Raw genomic sequence first — 7,150 nt, forward strand, 5'->3', positions numbered from 1 at the left:
CCTAAAGGTTTAACTGCAGTCAATATACTTTATTTATTTTGCTAAACCTACGTGGTCTTTCTTAGAAAGTAGAGCTCTCCCTCATTCACTGGGACCGTTGGTTACTGTGAAATACAGTTCCTATTGGGAAAGCAGAATAAGGCTTTTCTTTTTCACTTTAGTGGGGAGAGGGTTGGAGTAATGGTCCTTTCCCACCCTGAAGTTCTCTATCAGTCTGTAGAATAAATGTTTCCACTTTTCAGTTGTGTGTACGAGCGAACCCTACATTCGGCATTTTCAATTAATTTCGGGGATTCTTTTAGCGTTTTAAGCTTCTTTTGTGTGAACAATGCTGCATGGCTTAGTTGAGCCACTGTCGGGCCCAAGAAAAACCCCAGAAATCTCCAAGCCACTCCGCGAGGAGAGAGGCCAGGGGGTCTGCAGCTGCGCCTGCGGTCCGACGGTTCCTGGAGGGCGCAGGACCTTCGGAGCCTGCTCTGGTGCGCGGGCCGCGGGCCCAAAACGCGCCCGGCCCTGTGCGCGGGGGCGAGCCCTCTGCGCCGGGCTGCACCCGCGCTCGCCGGGCGGGAGTGGAGGACCACCGCCCTGGGGCTGCCTTACCTTCACGGAGCCTGGAAGAGGCTGACCGCTAGAGGGCCGCTGAAACATTTTTACTAAATGACAGAAGTTTGGGCGCAGGGAAGCAGAAATGAAACACGATTTTGAGAGTCGTGGAAAACTTTACCAAAAAAGGTTACAAGAAGATCCTTTAACACACTCTATAACTTTTGGAGCAAACTAAAGTGATCTGAATCCTTTGAAGGGATCCAGAAAGAGGCATTCCCGCAAGTGCCCGGCTAGCTCAGTCGGTAGAGCATGGGACTCTTAATCCCAGGGTCGTGGGTTCGAGCCCCACGTTGGGCGGTGCGTTTTGCCGTTTTCCGAGATTTCAACCGCGGCAATAATTTAACCAATTTCAGTTTTATCAACGTTTAAAACTGACGTCAGCCAGTTTATTTTAAAACATTCAATACATAAAAAACTATTAAGACCAATCTAGTTAAAAAGGAACCATAAGAATAGAAGATTTTGTCTCAGTACAGTTAAAGACAATCTGGTGAAGAAAAATATTTGTTATTGAGTAACAAATAGAGCATTGAATCCCAAAGGTTAGGAGATAAGAAGACATGAAATAAAAGAAATTATAGAGTTCATAAACATTGCTGAAGTGATGTTTGTCAAAATATTGATATATTCACTTTTTACCTAATGCTATGTGTGACATTGAAGATAGATTTGGAAAGCAGTTCTTTGAATTTCTTTAAGCCACTGACTGTTTTGGTGATGAGCTAATAAGACAGTTGTTGTTAACAGACCCTTAGGATTTTCTTGTACTTTTTTCTTTTTTAGTCCGTCATTCAAATTGCAAATTTTTCCTTGGATCTTTTTGAAGTCTCAGAACACATTTCCAACAAACATTTTTCCTTTCCTGAAATCAAACAATTCTCCTTTCCTTAAAACAAACAATTCTCCTTTTCTTCATGTTTTCCTCAAATGATTCATTTTCTTTGAGCAAAACTTTGCTTTCTTGTCGACAACTGCTCTCTTTGACCTAAATATTTAAAAGTCACTTCCCAGCAATTCTCAAACATTCTTCACAATTACTATATACTGTTATCATCAATTCAAAACACTATTTCAGAACTTGGAAGAAAAAAACATGGAAAACTTCAGCATCAGAAATGAAGATCTCCAAATACCCTCATTATTATGGAGGAGTACTAAATCTCTAGGTAGTGGGAAGTGGTGTGGAATTGTTCCAGAGAAGCAAACCAGGACAAAGAAGCAAACTGGTAAACTAATCAGAAGTCAATGAAAATATCATATGTCTTTTTAAAACAGATCAGTATTATGGGTTGAATTATGTCCCTTTCCCCTGAATTCATATGTCAAAGTCCTACCTCCAGTATCTCACCATGTCCGGATATAGCATTGTTGGAGATGTATGTATTTAGTTAAGATGATGTCATACTGAAGTAGGGTAGGCTCCTAATCTGACTGATATCCTTATGAAAAAGGCAAAATTTGGACAAAGACACAACCAGATGTCCACCTTTGTACACATGGGAGAATGTTATGTGAATATTATGTGAAGCTCAAGGCAGAGAGTGGGGTAATGTTTCTACAAACTATGGAATGCAAAAGATTGTCAGCAAATGGCAGAGGCATGGAACAGATCCTTCTTCACAGCCCTTAAGAATAAGCAGCCCACCCAACACCTTCTGGGATTTCTAGCCCCCTGAAGTGTGAAACAATACATTTCTGTTGTTTAAGCCACTTGGTTTGTGGTACTTTGTTATGGCAGCTGCAGAGAATGAGTACAATCAGCATTCTAGTTGGGAGATGATTTTTGATTTCACATTTATCTTATACCTTATTTAAATTAATTGTTATCTTCATTTTCTGAAAGTCTTTCTGAAAAGCAGTTTATTTTGATGTAGTTGTAAATTCAACTCGAGTGGGGAAGTTAGGATCACTCTCCTACAGAAGTTATTTTTTGCACCTACCTTGGAGCTACACCTCAGCCTCTTTTATTTTTAGTTTTGAGAAAGGGTCTCACTAAATTGCTAAAGTTGACCTTGAACTTGTGATCCTCCGGCCTCAACCTCTGGAGTGAAGTAACTGAGATTAGAGGTATCTGCTACTGCACCTTGCTTAGTACCATTTTTACATACCTTAATCTGAAAAGAAATTTTCTTCTTATTGTTAGCTGATGATTTATGTTGGCTAGTGACTTATTTCCATTTATACTGAAAATGCAAAGATATACCAAATCGAACACATTTTATTCTCTCGTGGAACTCATGTTTGAAGACTTAACGTTTGATTAATCTATAAACCAAATGTTTTAAGAAAACGTGCTAATTCTGTAAGGTCTAATTTTTTCTAAGGTCTAACAAATTTTAAGAAAAAGAGATACAGACTTTTTAATCAAATGAAATGTGTGGACCTTGTTTGGATCCTGATTTGAACCAGTCACAAAAGAACATGTATGAGACAATCAAGGATCTATCTGAACATTGATTGTATACTTTTTTTTAAAAATATTTTCTTTTAGTTGTAGGTCAGCACAATATCTTTATTTTGCTTATTTTTATGTGGTGCTGAGGACTGAACCCAGTGCCTCACACGTGCTAAGCAAGCACTCCACCACTTAGCCATAATTCCAGTGTTGATTGTATACTTAAAGATATAAATAAATAAATACTTTGCCTTTTTTTTTTTTTTTTTTTTTGGTACTGGGAATTGAACCCAGGGGTTCTTTACCATTGAGCTACATCCCCAGCCCTTTTTATTTTTTGAGATTGGGTCTCACCCAAAGTGCTTAGGGCATTGTGAAGTTGCTGAGTCGGGCCTCAAATTTACAATCATCCTGCCTCAGCTTCCTGAGTTACTGGGATTACAGGCATGTGCCCAGCAGGGATTATTAGTTTTTAAATGTAATAATGACACTGTGTAAGAAAGGGCTCTTATTTTTAAGAGATACATACAAAATAGTTTATGAGCTAAATAGACATGACATCTGGGATTTGCATGTATATTTTTGTGTGTGTGGGAGAAGGATGGGAGGATACCAATGAAACAAGATTGGTCACATGTTAATAACTGAGGAAGCTGAGTGACATGTACATCAGGGTTTATTATACCATCAGCTCTACTTTCGTATATTGTTTAAAATTTTCCATAAAACTAAGTAACATTGATTATTCAAAAGTGAAGGTGTCTTAACCTCCTTAGCCAGAGATCACCCTTCTCATCACCCATGACAGGAGAACCAGGCATCATGTGCCCCCTTACGTGACACAATAAGAAGCATGTGGCATTGTGGTTAGACTATTCTTGTCAAAAACACTTCACTTAGATGTAAACAAGTCTTTAGAACTAACTACATTTATTAAAAGTTACGAGGGAAATGGAAACCAACGAAGTAACATCATAAGTAAACAATCAAGATAAATTCAGAATATCAGTCATTTTAAAAAGCTCAGGCTCTTCAGAAAGCAAATTTTGTGAACACACACTAACACCACTAGGTTTGTGTGCAGACTGTATTTGTGTCAAGGGCTCTACCTCAGTGAAGCCAATGAATTCTTTTCTCAAAAATGATTTGAAATGCACAAGATTACAAAATAAGAGTATAAAATAAAATAATTATGTTGAAGTACAGCTATCAAGATACTTCAAGAGTACCGTTGAGGGCTGGGGTCTCTAACAGGCCGCAGCAGTGGCTAGCCATGTGGAGCTCTATAATGGTGCCAAGATGCCCTGCCAGGAGCTGGGCACCTGGAAGTCAACTCCAGGCCAGATGACTGAGGCCATGAAGGTAGTGACTAGCCTTGGGTACCGCCATGCTCAGGTGTACCAGAATGAGAAAGAGGTGGGGGTGACCTTTCAGGAGAAGCTCAAGGAGCAGGTAGTGAAGCACCATAAACTTCATCGTCAGCAAGCTGTGGTGCATGTTCCATGACAAGAGCCTGGAGAAAGGAGCCTTCCAGAAGACCTTCAGTGACCTGCAGCTGGACCTGGACCTCTACCTGATTCACTGGCCAATGGGCTTTAAGCATGGTGATGACTATCTTCCCTTGGATGCAGCAGACAGCATGGTTCCCAGCGACAATGATTTTGTGGACACCTAGATGGCCATGGAAGAGCTGGTGGATGAAGTGCTAGTAAGAGCAACTGGCATCTCCAACTTCAACCATCTCCAGGTTGAGAGGATCTCAAATAAACTCAGCTTCAAATATAAGCTGGCAGTTAACTGCCAACCTAACGTAACTCAGGAGAAGTTGATCCAGTACTACCATTCCAAAGGCATTGTGCTGACTGCCTTGGCTCTCCCGATAGCCTGAGGACCCTTCCCGCCTGGAGGATCCCAGGATCAAGGTGCTTGCAGACAAGTACAATAAAATGACAGCCCATGTGCTGATCTGATTCCCCATGCAGAGGAAATTGGTGGTGATTCCCAAGTCTGTGACACCTGCACGCATTGCAGAGAACCTTCAGGTCTTTGACTTTGAGTTGAGCAGCGAAGACATGGCCACGTCACTCAGCTACAACAGGAACTGGAGGGTGTGTGCCTTGGTAAGCTGTGCTACCCACAGGTATTACCCCTTCCATGCAGAGTTTTGAAGCTGTGGATGCCTGCTGTTCCACAAGGTACTTGCACCAGTTCCTACCTCATTTCTCCTTGCAAGTTAGTGTGGCTTATGTCCCTCAGCAATGGGCAACACTGAATTGCTAGCTTGACACTGGGTGTGAAGAGCAGTATCAGCAGATTAGGTGTCTCTGCCAAACTTCTTTTTCCTTTCTTCTTGCTCATCTGGGAAAGTACAACCTGATTATAGTCTTCTGACTAAAGAGAAGCAAAACCCACAAATTTAAAAGTGTCACTAACCATTGAGTTCTGACTGCTTGGAACTGTAATCCTTTCAGCAAGACTTCTTTTTGCCTCAAATAAAAAGTCTTTTTGTCAACTTGTAAAAAGATACTTTAAAATATGGTAGGTACATACTTCATTATTAAGGCATTAAATAACAGGAGCAAACAGCAGTTCTAATAATGATAATAATTTCAAAGTGATGATGAATGTAATGGTATTCCTGAGATACCTGCAAGAATGGTGATTTCTACAGGTGACAAAGTCCCAGGTGCTGCTGATTATTGTAGATGGTTACCTTAATTTATAATGGAAGAAAATGTGAAATTTCAGTTAGAGTTTGGAGAAAATAAAGATGTCATTTCCCCCCCATCCAAGTTTATGAACTGTTTGAATTATACCCATGACCTTCTAGATTAAGAACTTCAGGTCACCTGGTATGGTGTGCAAGGCTGTAATCCCAGCAGCTCTGGAGGCTGAAGCAGGCCTCCAGAGGTGTCTGCTGGGCAGACACCACTAGAGATGCCACTGGATGCTGGCTTCACAGGCATCCCTATACTCTCAGATTCCTTTTCCTTTTCCTTTCCCAAATGGGGTGAAATGAACGGATTCCTCATGTTTTTGCCCTGTATTTCATACTTCTGATTTCTTGCACCATGAACAACTTAAGTATTTAAATATTACCTATGCAATGAAAACATAAAGGTGAAATAAGTTAGCTGAAATATAAATACAGGGGCTGAGGTTGTGGCTTAGTGGTAGAGCACTTGCCTAGTATGTGGGAGGCACTGGGTTTGATTCTCAGCATCTCATGTAAATAAATGAATAAAATATAGATCTATCAACATCTAAAAATATTTAAAAACAAATAAATAAACAAATAACACAAAGAGGGTGCTAGGATAAAGAAACTCTTAGAGAATATTCAAACAACAGTGTCCATCTTTATGGGAGGAATTGGGTAGAGGAGGGATGGAGGTAGGAAAGAAGACTTCAACTATTTTCGTTTCTGTGTTTTGTGTGTGTGTGTGTGTGGTTTTTTTTTTTTTTTTTTTTTGGTACTGAGGGATTTAACAGGGACTAAGTTGCTTAGGGCCTAAGTTGCAGAGGCCAGCCTTGAATTTGTGATCCTTCTGCCTTAGGCTCTCCAGTTGCTGGAATTAGAGGTGTGCACTACCCTGCCTGGCTTGTTTCTAAAATTTTGAATTAAGAAAGCATGTATTTGATATTCAATTTTTTTTTTTTTCTTTTTTAAGTGCACTGGGCAGTTTTGGTCTGGATGATCACAGAGGTCCTTGTCCCTTTCTATAATACTGTAAGGGTTAGTAGACACATGCTAGTGTATATTCTACTGGAATAAGGAAATGCTTTCTGTAGGTCTTTGTAATCAAATAAGGAGTTGTGCCGGGCACAGTGGCTCACACACCTGTAATCCTAAGGGCTGGGGAGGCTGAGGCAGGAGGACGGAGAGTTCAAAGCCAGCTGCAGCAACCGGAGGCACTAAGTAATTCAGTGAGACCCTGTCTCTAAATAAAATACAAAATAGGGCTGGGGATGTGGCTCAGTGGTTGAGAGCCCCTGAGTTCAATCCCTGGTAACACCCCCCTACTCAAAAAAAAAAAAAAAAAAAGGAGTTGTGTTGAAAGGAGGACGAAGGAGAAATGAAATTCGAGTCAATAAATGGGAAGGGTGCAAACCTTCCCAGTTCAGGGGACAGTTTTTGTTGTTTTGGTA

At 40.6% G+C, this 7,150-nt stretch overlaps 1 pseudogene across 1 annotated transcript; it reads left to right on the forward strand.

The window, feature by feature from the left end:
* Nucleotides 1-4,682: 4,682 nt before the first annotated feature.
* Nucleotides 4,683-5,286, forward strand: LOC306654760 (aldo-keto reductase family 1 member B1-like; annotated as a pseudogene). Its single transcript has one exon. The product of its transcript is annotated as an aldo-keto reductase family 1 member B1-like (transcript).
* The last annotated feature ends 1,864 nt before the right edge of the window (nt 5,287-7,150 follow it).

This window comes from Sciurus vulgaris, assembly GCF_902686455.1.
Source record: "Sciurus vulgaris genome assembly, chromosome: 2".
Classification (NCBI taxonomy): Eukaryota; Metazoa; Chordata; class Mammalia; order Rodentia; family Sciuridae; genus Sciurus; species Sciurus vulgaris.